The sequence below is a fragment of the Hylobates moloch genome, unplaced genomic scaffold (assembly GCF_009828535.3).
Source record: "Hylobates moloch isolate HMO894 unplaced genomic scaffold, HMol_V3 SCAFFOLD_6, whole genome shotgun sequence".
In the NCBI taxonomy this organism is placed as follows: domain Eukaryota; kingdom Metazoa; phylum Chordata; class Mammalia; order Primates; family Hylobatidae; genus Hylobates; species Hylobates moloch.
In genome coordinates, this window is record NW_026652281.1 from 66,062,907 (window position 1) to 66,080,858 (window position 17,952).

The window sequence follows — 17,952 nt, forward strand, 5'->3', positions numbered from 1 at the left end:
ACCTCCTGGGTCCCAAACACACTTCCAGGTTTCAAAGATAATAATCAAATCAAGCCCATCTTAAGAAATCTTCTGTAAGCTTTACTCTCCTTGTTTTTCCTAAAGGGCTGCTTTACCTTTCTCAGAAATGTATTAGGCATCAGGAACTACTATCGACATATATAGTTTGTCACAAAACATTATACATAACTCGAATGGCCCACCATGTAGCAAAATCTCAGTTAACCTTATCCTAAATAAAACAGGAGACAGCGGAAATAATCTTTTAACACTCCACATTCAAATGTATGCAGTTTAGAACTACTATTTCCACTAATTTCTTCAACTTAAAATATCAATAACAAGTTTTAAACTCTGCAATTTGCAAGACTTTAATTTTAATTTCTCAATACTCAGGATTTATTTTTTGGTCAAGGTTCTGTAACATTTCCTCTGGTCACTGTTTAACCCTTCGGAAGCAATGAGAAAGGATTCTACTTGGAGTCCTGAGATGTATTTGAGTACAACACAGGGCCTATGTCCTCCCATCCTGAGAAGCATAAACTTGTTTTTGCCACTAAAGAATAGAGACCATTGTCCAATAATAAAAGTTATAAATATCACTCAAAATGAACCTGTGACAAAGATTTCTTAAACTCACAATGGAGCGAGCTGAATGGCTTAGTGTGCTCAAAAGCATTTCAGGAACTGAGCATAAACACTGAAGAAAGGATGGGAAGTTTGATAGGTTAGACAGAAAAATGGTTAATATTGGCCGGGCGCGGTGGCTGACACCTGTAATCCCAGCACTTTGGGAGGCCGAGGCAGGCAGATCATAAGATCAGGAGTTCGGGACCAGCCTGGCCAGTATGGAGAAACCCCGTTTCTACTAAACTTACAAAAATTAGCTGAGCACGGTGGCGGGCACCTGTAGTCCCAGTAACTCGGGAGGCTGAGGCAGGAGAATTGCTTGAACCCGAGAGGCAGAGGTTGCAATGAGCCGAGATCGTGCCACTGCACTCCAGCCTGGGCGACAGAGCAAGACTCTGTCTCAAAAAAAAGAAAAGGAAAATGGTTAATATCCCACAAGGCAATAAAACTACAACCTTTAGGAGTACTGTATTTTTTTCTCTCCCACTCAGAAATAATTTGCATCTCCATTAAAGAAAAAGATGTTAACTACAAAGCTTAGGCCCTAATCAATATCATCATGCCAAACATAGTCCCCTAGACATCTAAATCATCTTCAGGTGGGCCTGTTAAACAGGCTCCATTTTGACTCTGAAAAAAACATGCTGTCCTTTTGCCTTATTTCCAATTACTTTTGTAATTTTTTACCACCACTAAAAGTTTCTATAAATCAGTCAACTATTCCTTTATCATTCACCTGCCCTCCCCGCCAATTCTTGATTTTATAGGTTTTTTGGGAGGTTTAAAAAAAAAACCTGTTGGCTCTAAATATCAAGTTATTCCTCCTGATACTTTATCTGAAACTTCAAATTAAGTTGGACTCAGCCACTGGAAGCCCCAGTAATTTAATACTCTGTTTCAACCAAAGATTTGCTATCAGTGTATGTGGATTTTAAACACAAAGTAGTTACTATCCACTTCGAGGGTGCTTTGGGTACTGGGCCAGGAGTGCTGGTGACACCGTGTGCGCCACGGGGACCCGGGGGAGTGTCCTCGCCCTTCCACGCTCGCGGCGGCCAGCACAGGCCTGCAGTTCACCGGCGGGGACCCGCTTCCCCGGCCTTTTGTTCAGGACTGGGCTGTTTCCCGCCTACCCGCGCGAGCCCTTCCTCCCTTCCTAGGAGTGGGGCGAGGACCGTGTGGGAAGCAGAGCCGGGAGGAGGCAACCGGCAAGCGGTGTGGGGAATACTCACCCCGGTCCGCTCGGCCCCTGACCCCGCAGCCCAGCCCGGCGAGGGCGGGGCGACGGGGCCAGGGGGAGGAGAGCCGGGGAGAGGGACCCAGCGCCCTGCGAGGCCACTGCCGCGCCGGTGACCCTACGGAGCTGAATGATGGGACTGCGGGGACCTCGGGGGCGGAGGAAGAGCCGAGCCAGAGCGCCCCAAGGCCAACCAGACGTGGTCGTGGCCTCCTTCAGTCAGGTCCGCCAGCGGCCGAGTCGGAGCGTGCGCATTGCGCCATCCCGCGCCGTGGGGGCCGCCTAGCGCAGGCCGGTGACGTGATCGGCCGCGCGCTCTGGGCAGGGGCGGGGCTGGGACCCAGCCCGGGACTGGGAGCGGGTGGAGAGGAGGGAAGCGAGCCCTCCCCGCCGCCTGCGACCGCCCTCGCCAAGGCCCCGCCCCTCGCTTGGCGGGCAGCTCTCAGCCCCCAACCCCCACCTCCAATCCAACGCAGGCGGTGCCCTCCGCGGAGCACAAAGGCGGCTCGTTGATGGGGGGAGCGGGTTACTAGCATCCCCCAAGAGGTTGGAGAGCCATGCCAGCATGCTTACGCTACAAAAAGTCCTGTAAACACCACAGTTAAGCACAAGCACGGCTACCCCTTGAAAACTTACGGATGGAGGGAGAAGTTAGGAATTCGAATACTGACAATAGTACCATCTGTGGCACATATCCCAGAGGAGAAAAAAAAAAAAAAATAGCAGCAAAATTAAATTGGGGCGAAACGATGGGGATAAAGACTAGGAAAAATGTAGGAGTAACAGGGGTAATCGAACTGAAATAGCAGACATCTGAAAGAAAACTAGCATCTGCTCCTTCTAACAACAGAGTTAAATTTGTTGGAAATGAAAGGAGAAAATGCAGGCGAAGAAGTGAAAGGAAAACCTGCTTCGAACTACATGACATGGTTTTTTGATCTTGTACTCCAGCTGTGTAAGATGTCACCATTGGGGGAAACTAGGTGATAGGTACACGGGACTCTAGGTGCTGTAGTATTTTTGCAATTTCTTGTGTCTATAATCATTTCCAAATAATAAGTGTTTTTAAAAGGAGAGAATACTGATCCGTGGCGACCAGGGCGAAGGGCTGGAGGAAGGGGTTGACTAAAAAGGAGCTTGAGAGCTTCTATACCGTGATTGTGTTGGTGACTAAACCACTGTTTGACAGAACCCATAAGAGGTATAAATTTTGCTGCATGTGAAATAGTTTAAAACTCAAAATGATGCGACTAATAAAAATGAACTTACACTAACATTTTTTAGCAACTATGGATATAAATTAATTGGTAGCTGCCAATTTAGATTATCCATTTAATTTTTTTAAAAGCACAAGGCAGTGTGTTCTGAATGAGAGCTTAAGTAGACCAGGTGTCTCCATCAACTTTAAGTATTTACCTTAACAACGTATTTCACAGACGAAAACAAGAATGCCGCTGGGCACAGTGACTCACGCCTGTAATCCCAGCACTTTGGGAGCCCGAGGTAGGAGGATCACTTTAGCCCAGGAGTTCGAGACCACCTATGGGCAACACAGTGAGACCTCATCTCTACAAAAATAAGAATAAATTTTTTCAAAAAGAATGCATTGCTTTACATTGTACTCAATATTTTAGAAACAGTGCACAAACCACCATGTTAATTTAAAAAAAATTTTTTTTGCACTGGAGGTGTTTTAAAGTTTCATAATTCACATGCCAAAAACAAAGAAACTAAAAGAAATAACTCAGTTAACCTCCATGTACTTCCTCTCATCATATCCCTCATGGCAAAGAATGATATTGACCTGTTTATGTGTTTACCCTACAACACTATAAACTGCTTTAAGGCTACAGTCTGTCATCATAGCATCTCAAGGTTCAAGCAGAGCTCCTGTAGCTCTCCTCTCTGATGGCTGAGGTTCACTGAAAAATCTACTCACAAAGGACAGAGTAATTGGAGGAAAAGCATGCAAGTTTATTTAGCATATATACATGAGAACCTTCAGAATGAAGACCCATAGATACAGGGGAAATTTTTTTTTTTTTTTTTTGAGGGAGTCTCGCTCTGTCGCCCAGGCTGGAGTGCAGTGGCGCAATCTCGGCTCACTGCAAGCTCCGCCTCCCGGGTTCACACCATTCTCCTGCCTCAGCCTCTCCCAGTAGCTGGGACTACAGGCGCCCGCCACTACGCCCGGCTAATTTTTTTGTATTTTTAGTAGAGACGGGGTTTCACCGTGGTCTCGATCTCCTGACCGCGTGATCCGCCCGCCTCGGCCTCCCAAAGTGCTGGGATTACAAGCGTGAGCCACCGCGCCCGGCAGATACAGGGGAAATTGTAATGTCCATTTGTACATCCAACAAAGTATGGACAGCCATGTAGAAATATGATTGGATAAAAGGGTATGCTCTAATGCTAATAGCCTGAGTGGGGAAACCCAACAAGGCCTGTCTGTCTAGATTCTCCTTGGCCTCTCTGAGTATGCATTCCTGCCTTCCGGGTGTGGGGCAGGACCCTCTCTGCAATGAGGGTCTTAGGACCTACAGTCAAAAAAAGGTAGATCAGATCATTTCTTTATGGCCAGTTTTTACAAAGAAAGGCGCGAGAAAATTAAAGTAATATTTCCAGGATTTATGGCTGGCTTTGGGGAAAAGAGGTTGTAGTTTCTATGGCCTACCTAGTTTCTATGGCTAGCCTCAGGGGAGAATGGGACCAAGAGACAGGAAGGCAGGAGAAGGTCAGAGAAAAACTTTTGCTTCTGAGGCTGCTTCTGAGAGTTTCATTGTGGGATATTATTTTCTAGTCCCAATATTCCTAACTAGTAGTAAGTATTCTTTGAATAAAACAAGGAATTGATCACAAAAAGACAGGGAGTTAAAATTTATTGAATGCCTATTATAGTCCAGAAGCTTTATATGTACATAGTTAATCTCATAACTTCATGACATACCCATTTTATAATGATATCTTAATTATTAAGTCCTTTTAATACTTACTTTATTAGATTTCTCTGTTTCATTTGGACATGTTGCTCACTTCTAAAAAGTCGCTTCCTTTCACTTACATAAAACCCGGTCCCCTGATTCTCCTTCCAGCTCTGTGGCCATTCATTTTTTTTTTAAAGACAAAGTCTCCCGCTCTTTCACCCAGGCTGGAATGCAATGGCCTGGTCATAACTTACCGTAACCTGGAATTCCTGGCCTCAAGCAATCCTCCCGCCTCAGCCTCCCAAAGCGATGGGATTACAGATAGGATTACAGATGCGGCCATTCTTTATTCTCATTGTTTCAGGCTTTTGTTTGTCCATTATACTTTAATGCTCATGTTTCACACAGAGCCTTCTAAAAGTTGAAACTTCAGTTTTTTTGTTTTCTGTTTTAGTTTTCTGATACTCATGTAAATTTTTTTAATTCAAAATAGGGTTATACAAACTGCATTACATTCAAAGTCATTTTCCTTTAACCAATAAACACTTTTATTACCAAAAATTACAAAGCAGTATAAATGTGTCTTTCAAGATATAATTACAGGATTTATTTTAAAATAATGATTCATAATATCCTTTCGATAGTATGGTCCTATAAAAGGACACAAATTTAAAGTCCCATGGTAAATGTCTTATTTTCTCCATTTTGTCAGTTCTTATTACTTGCATGCATATATCCTTTCTGCTCATATCCCATAGGTCACACCTATATTCAAGTAAGGAAGAAAATGTAGTGTCTAGCCATGGGCTCGGTCAAACCTTGACAGGGTGGGATTGTTTTATTATTAAAAGAAAGAAGAGAAGAATAGATACTAGGGAACAAAAGTTATCTCTACTGCAGCTTATAGTAGGCAGATCTCTTCCACCACCCTCCAGGAGGTCCTTAGGAAAAAATAAATTATATAAAAGAGTTAGAGGAGGTAATCTGATTGGATGGCAGAGATAAGAAACTTGTCTTGAAGCTGTGTGTGCATAGCACTTACTTAAAAGTGTGAGAGCAAAAAACACTAGTAGGCAAAACTATAGAGACAGTAAAAGATCAGTAGTTGCAAGAGTTTGGGGGAAGGGAGGCAAAGAGGGAAGAGATGAATACGTGGAGAATAGGGCATTTTTTAGGACAGTGAAACTATGATATATGATGCTGAAATAGTGGATATATGACATTATGCATTTGTCAGAACTCATACTGCAAAGACAAGGAACAAGGCTAGATAGAATCTGATAACCCAGAAGGATATGCTATAGATAGGCAGTTTTTCTACATCCCCAAAAGTAAAGGAACATAGGGCCCTCTCAACCAATTCCAATGGGGGTAAAAAAGCACCTGGATAATAGACCACTGCCAGAACGATCCTTGCAGAACACTGGGTTCCCCTGATAAATTTAAAATACAGTGTATAGTTCCCAACTATCCTCAAATGCTTGAAAGATTAAAAAGTCCAACCACGAATGTTAAAAATGTAGACAAAGCAGGTCGGGCGTGGTGGCTCACACCTGTAATCCCAGCACTTTTGGAGGCCCAGGCAGGTGGATCATTTGAGGTCAGGAGTTAGAGACCAGTCTGGCCAATATGGTGAAACCCCCATCTCTACTAAAAATACAAAAATTATTTGGGCGTGGTGGTGCATGCCTATAACCCCAGCTACTCGGGAGGCTGAGACATGAGAATTGCTTAAACCTGGGGGTGGGGGCAGAGAGTGGGATAAGGGTGGGGGCAGAGGTTGCAGTGAGCCAAGATGGCACCACTGCACTCCAGCCTGGGCAACAAAGCAAGACTCCGTCTCCAAAAAAAAAAAAAAATGGAGACAAAGCAAATACCAAAATTCACTACATAAAATACTCCAACTTATTCCAACTCTTACTCAGATTGCTCAAATTGGATCATTTCCAGAAATGTCTTCTAACCTTCATAGTACAAACTAGACTCTCAAGAATAAGATCCTAAAAACTCGACCACAGGTAGAAGCTATAATCCCATTACTATCCATTTTTTTTTTTTTTTTTTTTTTTTTTTGAGACGGAGTGTTGCTCTGTCGCCCAGGCTGGGGTGCAGTGGCATGATCTCGGCTCACTGCAACCTTCTTCACCTCCCGGGTTCAAGCAATTCTCCGGCCTCAGCCTCCTGAGTAGCTGGAATTACAGGCGCGTGCCACCATGCCTGGCTAATTTTTGTATTTTTAGTAGAGACGGGATTTCACCATGTCAGTCAGGCTGGTCTTGAACTCCTGACCTCATGATCTGCCTGCCTTGGCCTCCCACAGTGCTGGGATTACAGGCTTGAGCCACTGCGCCAGCCTCATTGCCATGCATTCTTAGCTATAGGACATCACTGCTGCAATTCTACATTATCTTTATCCTTTGCTAATATCAAAACCTTTACAAATAATTTTCAGTAACCTTGGAACTTTAAGTGTTTATTTTATTTTATTTTATTTTATTTTATTTTATTTTATTTTATTTTATTTTATTATTTATTTTTCTGACATAGAGTCTCACTCTGTCGCCCAGGCTGGACTGCAGCGATGCCATCTGGGCTTACTGCAACCTCTGTCTCCCAGGTTCCAGTGATTCTCGTGCCTCAGCCTCCGGAGTAGCTGGAATTACAGGCGCGTGCCACCATGCCCAGCTAATTTTTTTTATTTTTAGCAGAGAGGGAATTTCACCATGTTGGACAGGCTGATCTTGAACTCCTGACCTCAAGTGATCCACCCGCCTTGGCCTCTCAAAGTGCTGGGGTTATAGGCGTAAGCCACCATGCCTGGCCTTTTTAATGTTTCTAAGGCAGCACAGATAATTAAATAATTATAGATTGTCATTAAAATATGACAATTCTCCATTGCTGTTTCCATACACATATTTTAATCCCAAGTGTCAAGTCACAATCTCCAATTTTATATACTGTAATTATATGTATACTATTAAAAATCAAATAAAACATATAATTTTCAAACATTTAATTCCATAAAAATAACCAAATTCAGAAACAAAAATGTTTCTAAATTAAAATCATCAACTAAGTCAAGCTCTAAGCTAAGGAATGTGATCAATATAGAATATTAGTAGTATACAATTTTTATTTTCATATTGATCACAAAATGTATATCTAGTAGAATACAATTTTTATTTTCATATTGATAACAAAATGTATATCTACTCCTAGATATTTACTCAAGAGAAATAAATATATATGTCCACAAAAATACTTGTATGCAATTATTCATAGAAGCATTATTCATAAGAGCCAAAGCTGAAAACAATCTGAACGTCTTTCCAGATGAATGAGAAGCAAATTGTGGTACAGTATGTCCATACAATGGAAGACTACTCAACAGTAAGAAGAAACTAATTACTGCTAAATGCAACATGAATTGATCTCAAAACATCATGCTGAGCAAAAGAAGCCAGACATATACATACTGTATGATACCATTTTCTAGAACTGGCAAAGCTAATCTAGAGTGGCTAATCTAGAATAAATGAGTAGTTGCTAAGGGCTGAGGATTGGAGACAGGATTAACTACAAAGGGTATGAAGTAACATTTGGGGATAATGAAAATATTTTGATTGTGGCCATGGTTATATGTTGTCTTAGTCTATTCAGGCTGCTATAACAAAATACCATAAACTGGGTAACTTATAAGCAGCAGAAATGTATGTCTCATAGATATGAAAGCTGGAAAGACCTAGATCAGGGCACTAGCAGACTTGGTGTCTAGTGAGGACCTGGTTCTGGATTTGTTGAAAAGCCCTGTCTCCTAGTACCATCAGCTTGGGGATCAAGATCTCATTTTGGGGAAAGACATTCAGACCATAGTAGCATATGGGGTGTATGCATTTATCAAGATGCATTGAACTGTAGACTTAATTTGGGAGCATTTTATTGTATATAAATTATACTTCAAAAATTATTAAAAATATAAAAATAAAACAAACCCCCAAAAATATATATGTACTTCACATGTATTAAAGGCAATACTAAGGTGTAAGGGAGACCTTGAATCACCTTGCTGTTACTGTTATCAGTTCTCTCAACTTCACTGTGATATAGACCCTTTTTTTTGGCAGTATCATATCACTATTTTAAATTAACAGACTTTACTTTGTAGAAAATGTTTATGTTTCCAGAAAATTGAGCAGATATTATGGATAATTACTATCAATCTGTCTATCTATCTATCTGCAACCGACTCATAGTTTTACCTTTTATTAACATCTTCCATTAGTGTGGTACATTTGTTACAATTGAGCTAAGTTGTAGGTTATTGGTAAATATGTAAATTATATCCTGTCTGGTAGTGATTTGAATAGGATGCCCCACCCCTCCAGTGGAAAAACCAGTTCTATCCCATTTTGCCTGGTTCATATGAGTAAAATGAACTTTTAAACATGTTCATTGGTATATCTCTATGAAAGTCATGATTTTACCCTTTTCTGAAATTATCTTTTAATAAGGGCCTGGCAATTTATACCCATGTGGCTTTTCAGTCCTAATCTTCACTGAAGTGTCCAGGACCACTGAAGGGAAGGGCAGTCCAGGGTCTTTGTAGGCACAGGCATGGGAAAACGAGCCAAATCTTGACCAAAGGGACCTTGAATGGAGAATGGTGAAAGGCTCAAGAAGAAGTAAATGATAAAGTAGATCAATAGCAAAGTGTGATAGAAGAATGTGTAACACCTTTGGACAGTGCAGAAAAGAAGAGTACAACAGGATATTTGCAGCACCCTATATCCATAATTCACTGATTTGGAAAGCAGTTGGTGGAAAACAATCTAGACAGTAAAAGAACTGCAGAATCTCATAAATTCTTCAGAAGTTTTGGTTCAAACACACTGTGCATTCGGGGCCCCAGGATAGACTCCCTGGTACCATGCAGCAAGATATTCTTTCGTACTGGACTTCCCACTCACCATCCAGCAAAGAAAATACCACAGGGGTAATGAGGTAAGATCAATGCACATGCCCCAGGGTCCATCTTTTGTTAGTAAGGGCTTGAATGTCCTTGTTTAATAATGATCTGTTTCCTTAAATGTTGTGAGGCTATGTTTACTAATCAGGAATTAATTATGATTATAGGATTCAACTGCATATTGATATTAGTGTGTTATAATGATATTTTGCATAAAGACAAGTTTAGTCTGCAAACCTGGGAGCCTCTGGGCAGATTTAATTCAGGAAGCTGCTCTAGATTCAGATCAAATCAGGAGTTGCCTCCGGAGGCAATAACAATAATATGCACTTGCCCAGCCCCTTCATCTGCATTATCTCATTAGTGAGACAAGAGACATACTGTGGAAAGGGCACCAATTTGAAGTCAAGAAGTCATAGGGCAAGCTTCAGTCCTGTTGCTTCCATGGTATGTAAATGTTGGGCAGTCACTTACTTTCTCTGAACCTCAGGATCTGTATTTCTATGAAGTGGAATTGGTAATAATCCTAGCTTTGCAGGGCTGTGGAAACCAAAATATACACATTTTTAAATTTAAGGGACTGATACCTAGAGACAATGAAATCATACCAACAATCATTAATGTGATTGTGTAATCTGTATTTTCTAACAAGGAAAGATGACCAGGTACAAAACAGAGTGTTAAAGAATTACCTCATTGATTGTAAACAGTAAAAGGTTATAATCAGAAATTAATCATGGTGACCTCTAGGTAGGAAGATCTTGGCTGATTTTTTTTTTTTTTTTAGACAGAGTCTCGCTCCGTTCCCCAGGCTAGAGTGCAGTGGAGTGATCTTGGCTCACTGCAACCTCCACCTCCCAGGTTCAGGTGATTCTCATCCCTCAGTCTCCCAAGTAGCTGGGATTAGAGGTGCCCGCCAACATGCCTAGCTAATTTTATGTATTTTTAGTAGATATGGGGTTTTACCATGTTGGCCAGGTTGGTCTCGAACTTCTAACTTCAGGTGATCATGGGTGTTTTTTTTTTCTTCATATGCTTTTGGTATTTGAGTTAAGAAAAATAATGTATTATCATTGATATGATTTTATAATAAAAATTAAAATTAAAAATAATAAGAAATAAAATAGTAAAAATAAAAATTTTATAATAAAAATGTTAACTTCAATTTAAAAATTAAAATTTATATCCGTGGCTTTAAATGACAACAAATTATTTATAATCTTTACTATGTTTGGACAGAAAGAAAGGATTGTTATCTGGGTAAAAATTGTATCCTGTTGTTCTGTAAAGGGAGTAACAATGGAGGAAAAGAGGTCAACTTCAAAGGGGAAGAAAGCCAAAATGTAATGCCGGCAAAGGATGATAATGGGACATTCCAGATGGGCAGTGCCTACCTTCTGCAGTCCAGAGTTGGCCATGGAGAATGCCCCTTTGTGGTTCAGTCTTCCTCATATGAGGGGCTGATCGTATAAATATGAAGGGATAGATAGTAGAAAGATGGAAAGAAACATCTTTCTATATATATATTTACAAAGCAGGCATACAATGAGACATGAATAACGACAAGGAAGAAAGAGGATACCATGAAAGCTGTCCAGTCCCATTAAAATTACATGCTGTTAGAATGCTGAATTTGGAGTGAGGCTGCCCACAGTTAGGAGTATTGCTACATTTTTTATGTAATGTTTAACTGTTTAATACTATGATGGTTTTAATTCTTTATGCTGTTTGATGGGTGTGATAAAGAGGAGGTAACATACATTATTACCTCATAGACTTATCTCTGATATCGGTTCTTAATATACATAACACACATCCCGTGTGTAAAAGTCAGATGTTCAGTCTGGTAAATGGGGAAATGCTGGGATTTCACTTGGCTAATTGGTCATAAGGTCCTTATGAAGATGGTCCAGAGAGTGATATAACAGTCAACAGGTGAAGTATAGCACTTGAAAAGACACAAATAAAGAACTGCAATGCCTTCCCAGATCCTTATGCATTCCATTAGTTTCATTAAGGCCATTCAGACTGAGGTTATCGGCTTGTGTAATGCTTGGCCTAGAGATTCCACAAATCTGAAGCTGCCTAAGGCCCTGGGCGGGAAGACTGGGATATAGGCAGCTGGACAGCGCTAGAGGACATCTGCCTGGAATAAGGGCAACAGTCAAGATGTTATGAAAACACTTTGCCTGTGTGCTGCACCCATGTCACATCCCTGTATCCTTTCAATAAATGCCTTTGCTAAATGGAACGTGGGTATCTTATTTCTTCAGCTTTCAGAAATATAATTAAAACAATCTGGATTGGAATATCGAAAAGGAGATATCCAGTAGACAGTTGTTTAGTGTATAAGTCCAGAGCTCATGGAAGAGGTCAAGCTGAAAATATATACAGTGAAGTTATCTCCTATGCTGACTTAACTTATATTAACTCTACTATATGCATTTGGCAAAAAACAAAAACATATTTTTCTTATAACATGGCCGCTAAATGCAAGCCAACAACTTCATCTGGCGTTTAACTAAAGAAACAACCTTCTGTTCCAATAGCGGAGGAAAACTGGCTGTGTAGGATTTCTTGATTGATAGTATATACATTCAAAATCGTGTATACAGTATTTTAGAGGAAATTTTAAAGATTTTCAAAGATAATTTTAACTCTGTTTTATTTTTGCCTTTCACGCTGACTTTAGATTCTAACCCCCTCAGAACAAGTCAGTCCCTGTATCTGGGTGTCATTGATTTACAGGTGATTGCAGTTCTGGTCACAGAAGAGGCTATTCTGGGGAGAGTACACAGAGTGAGAGAAGAGACCTGGGGATGAAATCTTAGGGAACATCAATATTTGAAAAGCAGATAGAAGAGCCTAAAATGATTCTAAAAGAATTAGGAGGGGGATGAGGAAAGACTAGTATCATAAGAAACCAAGAAGAGAGTTTTCCCCAGAGTCGTTAACTGTCAAAAATAAAGCAAAGAAAATTAAGGAAGATAAGTGCTGAGAAGTAACCATTGGCTTTGGAAATTAAGACGACACTGACGACCTTAGCAAAAGCAGTTTGGGTGTTATGATGGTGCATGCCTCTCTAAAAGAATAAGTAGCCCTGGCACGGTGGCTCACACCTGTAATCCCAGCGCTTTGGGGGGTCGAGGTGGGCGGATCACTAGGTAAGGAGTTCGAGACCACCCTGGCCAATATGGTGAAACCCCGTTTCTACTTAAAATACAAAACTTTGCCAGGTGTGGTGGTGGGGGCCTGTAGTCCCAACTACTCGGGAGGCTGAGGCAGGAGAATTGCTTGAACCCGGGAGGTGGAGGATGCGGTGAGCCAAGATCGTGCCACTGCACTCCAGCCTGGCTGACAGAGCAAGACTCCATCTCAAAAAAAATAAATAAATAAATAAAATAAAAACAACAAAATGTTCAGAGTGGCAAGGAAGTAGAAATTTCAAGCTTTTCTACGAAGAGAAGGAAAAAGGATAGCAGATAGGGAAGAATAAGAGCCAAGGAGTGTGGGGGGGGTACTTTCGTATTTCACATTTTAAATGGGTGTGACTTTGATCCAGTTTGTAGGCCAAGCACAAGAACCAGAAGAAAAGAGGAGATAATTGAGACAACACAGCCCCTGAAGAGACACAGGGTGAGTCCCAAGTACTTAGTTGCATTAACTGGAAGAAGGGCAAAGGAGAAAGATGTACTGGAAATAGATGCTTTGTGTTTGAGAGGAAAGAAATGCCAGAGAGAAAGGATTGAGGAAACTTCATTTCCGATAGCTTCCACTTTCTCTGTAACATAGGAAGTAAGCACAGCCATTTTCCATTTTTTTTTTTTTTTTTTCTGAGACGGAGTCTTACTCTGTCGCCCAGGCTGGAGTGCAGTGGCGCGGTCTCGGCTCACTGCAACTTCCGCCTCCCAGGTTCAAGCAGTTCTCCTGCCTCAGCCTCCCAAGTAGCTGGGACTACAGGAGCCCGCCATCACGCCTGGCTAATTTTTTTGTATTTTAGTAGAGACGGGGTTTCATCTTGTTGCCCAGGCTGGTCGCGAACTCCTGAGATCAGGCAATCTGCCTGCCTTGGCCTCCGAAAGTGCTGGGATTACAGGTGTGAGCCACCGCGCCCGGCCAAGCACAGCCATTTTCTAGAAATGAGGAAGAGGGTGATGGGTGCACCAAAATGTCAGAAATCCACTACGGAATTTATCCTTGTAACCAAACACCACCTGTTCTTCCAAAACCTATTGAAATAAAAATAAAATAAAATAAAAGTGAGGAGAGGGGATTAGAAAACAAGTAAACTTTTTTTTTTTTTTTTTTTTTGAGACGGAGTCTTGCTCTGTCGCCCAGGCTGGAGTGCAGTGGCACGATCTCGGCTCACTGCAAGCTCCGCCTCCCGGGTTCACCCCATTCTCCTGCCTCAGCCTCCCGCGTAGCTGGGACTACAGGCGCCCGCTATCACGCCTGGCTTATTTTTTGTATTTTTGGTAGAGATGGGGTTTCAGCATGTTGGCCAGGATGGTCTGTATCTCGTGACCTTGTGATCCGCCCGCCTTGGCCTCCCAAAGTGCTGGGATTACAGGCTTGAGTCACCGCGCCCGGCCGTAAACTTTTAAAATAGATTTGAAAGAGGAGAAGCTGAGAAGGGGCATATAGGATTTGAGAGTATAGCTAAGACTGGATTCCTCTGTTTGTGGAGGTCCTAATTCCTAAATTTTATGTGATTGTTTTTCCCAGTACCACTCATTCTGGTTGGGAGAAGGAGTATAAAAGGGAGATGAGGCCGGGCGCGGTGGCTCACGCCTGTAATCCCAGCACTTTGGGAGGCTGAGGTGGGCGGATTGCCTGAGCTCAGGAGTTTGAGGCCAGCTTGACCAAAATGGTGAAACCCCGTCTATACTAAAAATATATAAATTAGCTGGGCTTTATGGCGGGCACCTGTAATCCCAGCTACTTAGGAGGCTGAGGCAGGAGAATCCCTTGAACTCGGGAGGCGGAGTTTGCAGTGAGCAAAGATAGCGCCACTGCACTCCAGCCTGACTCCATCTCAAAAAAAAAAAAGCGAGAAAAGAAATAGAGAGTGATAACTGGCCGAATAGGAGGACATGTCTAGAGAGGAAGAGACTGGTGTGTGAAATTACAGATATATCAGTTTGTTCCAGTTGGGCACAAAGCTCAGAGATCAATCCAAGCTGAGTTGCGGATATAGAGAGGCAGTAAGGGCCCTAACCATTGAATAGGCACAGAACTATGAGTGTAAAGTAGTGGAAGGGTCATTCATGGAGGCCTTAAGTTGAGGTTGAAAGACAATGAGCCAAGAACCAAAAAGTCTAAATGAATGTAGAGGATTAAGAAAAAGATGGTGATGAGGAAGGTAGAAAATAATACCAAGGGTGGCATGCAGTGGCTCACACCTGTAATCCCAGCACTTTGGGACCCTGAGGCTGGCGGATTACTTGAGGTCAGGAGATCTAGACCAGTCTGGCCAACGTGGCAAAACCCCATCTACTAAAAATACAAAAATTAGCAGGGTGTGGTGGTGGGCACCTGTAATCCCAGCTACCTGGGAGGCTGAGAGAGGAGAATCACTTGAATCTGGGAGGCGGAGGTGGCAGTGAGCTGAGATCATGCCACAGCACTCCAGCCTGGATGACAGAGCAAGACTCCATCTCCAAATAATAATAATAATACCAATGGGTTGGTATAGAGCTCAATAGAAGAAAAATTTTACATAATAGGCAAACAAAATGGTCTGGAATCGGCACATTGGCAGTCAGAATATCAGCAATACCTCTAGGCTATAAGGAAGGGAGTCAGGCTAAAGTAAACTGGGGAATCTCAAGGAGACCTGTTTCAAATAGGTGAGTTCATGTCATACTGGATCTCTGTGCAAAATGGAAGTGTTAAGCCAATTAATATTCATTCATTTGTTTCAAAAACACATCAAGAATATAACATATGCCAGGCACTGTGCTAAGTGTTAGAAATACAGCAATGAACAAGACAAGCACTGCCCCCGCCTTAATGGAGGTTAAGTCTGTATGCAAGACCCTCGACAAACAAGCAGAAAATAATTTTGAGCCTGAACATGTTATGAGGCTGTTTAGATCTGGTTGTTGGAGGAATGTTAAAGGCTAAATCCACCAAAGCTTTCCCAAGAGTAAAGATATGCATACAATCTGGCAGGCATTGATATTGATAATGTTGCTAAGAATTCTCAGGTCTTTAAAAAAGTCACTGATAGAATTGTTTACTAAAAAGCAAACACTAGTTTATTGTATCTTTAGGGATTATTTACATTACAGCAAGGCACAGAATCTATTGATATGGAAATCAGTTAAGAATGCTTTAATAGCAAAACCACCACAGAACTGTATAATGTTCTTCCAAAACATAATACCTAAGAACCACATGAAAGTTAAATTTAAATGTTATATGCATGCAAGATGGAAAATTTCCTAGACGCTTTTAGAAACACTATTATAGATTGCTATTCTGAGTACCAAATGATAAGAGCAGTGAAAAGAACTACAGATGAATTATAGGTAGATAATATGTGACAACTCCACGTAAATTACATGTAAGATCATCTTTCCTTTGACACACCAAAAGCTTTACCCAGTAAGAGTATTTTCAATTACAATTAGTAAATTTCAGACAGAAACATTCAACCATTTAGATCCACTTTGAAAAAAGTTGTCTTATATCACCGTGTCTACAAATACAATCAGTGTATTAATAAATTTCTATTTTAAAAAACACAATATATCAGGAAAATAAAATATAAGCAACGTCAAGTAATCAGAGATAACACTTTCCATGAATAAATATAACAAAATAAGGTATAAAATTGAAAACAAAAAAATCAAAACTTTAAAAAATGGATTATAATGTGCTGTAGAAGATGGGAGAGAATAAGGAAGAAGAAAACATGAAGCGACAAAAACTTATCACAAGATACCATATTCCTAGAGTACAAGAATGTTCAAGCCTCAAATCCTGAAGCCAACAGTCCCTTTTAGCCTTCTTAGCACATCCTCACAACCGGAGGCTTGAACATAAGCTTTTAGGGCCCAGTAAAGCCTTTGGGAGGCTTGCCACCTTGAATTTCACTGTGGATAAGGCTCAGTGAACAAATACCGGGCTGAAAAACAAGCTGACCTTCCCTTAGGAGGAAGGCTTTGGCTTAGGATAGATTTAAAGATTTCAGTCCTGTGTTTGCTTCCCCAAACTCCACTTGATTGTGCCAGAGGCCCACTATCTTCCTGGTGCTTTGCAAATTTTGTATTGGAACCATTTGTCTTAGAGGATATATACATCCCAGAAAATATTAATATGTCATAAAATAAATTTTCTTCTGTCTTACATGAAATAAGATCAAGGATCTAGTCCCACAGAAAACATACTTCAGCAGGGTGTAAATAATGATAGCCACATAGTCATTCAACAACTGCTTACTCAGTAACTACTAAGTGCAAAGCACTTTGAGCAAAGCAGCATAAAGATAAAATTCTTGGTCACAAGCAATAGAAACTAACTGGCTAATTTTAGCAGAAAAGGAATTTATTGGCAGAATAACAAGTAGCTCAGAGAATCAACAGGAAGACTGAAGAACAAGGCTAAAAACAAACCAAAAAAAAAGGCAGGAGCCAAGGGCAGTCAGACAGCAGGAACCACAAGGTCACATCCAAGTTTGGTTAGGATGCTGCTTCTGCTGACCCTGCCACAGGTAAACATACTGCCAGACGATGTGCTGGAACCACTGCCACTGGGAATATATTTTAACCATTATTTCCCATTTGCATGATTCATTTTAGAATTAAGTCCTCAGTCTGATTGGCCAAGCCTAGATTTCTTGCTCATGAAATCTAGCTGCTGGGGTTGGGAAGAAGGACTATTTGGCAAATTTGACTTCTGGAGAGAGAGTTAGGGTCCTGCTACCTACCAAGACTTACACAATGTGGAATTGCTCTCAAAGTAGGAAACAAGTTTGAATGCTCAATAGTCAGAGAAATTTTTTTTTTTTTTTTTTTTTTTTTTGAGACGGAGTTTCGTTCTTGTCACCCAGGCAGAGTGCTATGCCAGGATCTTGGCTCACTGCAACCTCCCTCTCCCAAGTTCAAACAATTCTCCTGCCTCAGCCTCCTGAGTAGCTGGGACTACAGGCACGCGCCACCATGCCCAGCTAATTTTTGTATTTTTAGTAG

The 17,952-nt window shown here is 41.3% G+C and overlaps 1 protein-coding gene across 9 annotated transcripts in view; it reads right to left on the reverse strand.

Moving 5' to 3' along the window:
- Nucleotides 1-17,952, reverse strand: part of ATG10 (autophagy related 10) — a 424,208-nt gene that overhangs the window by 308,860 nt on the left and 97,396 nt on the right. For 7 of the 9 annotated variants that reach the window (XR_009214122.1, XR_009214121.1, XM_058440748.1 and 4 more), the window contains exons 1-2: nt 1,863-1,876; nt 879-1,025 (exon numbers count right to left, since the gene is read on the reverse strand). The exons of 1 other annotated variant lie outside the window; for it this stretch is intronic. The gene's annotated coding sequence lies outside the window, so the exon portion shown is untranslated. Of the gene's footprint in view, nt 1-878; nt 1,026-1,862; nt 1,891-17,952 lie in introns of those variants that run through there. One more of the 9 variants, XM_032156918.2, reaches the window with a different exon arrangement.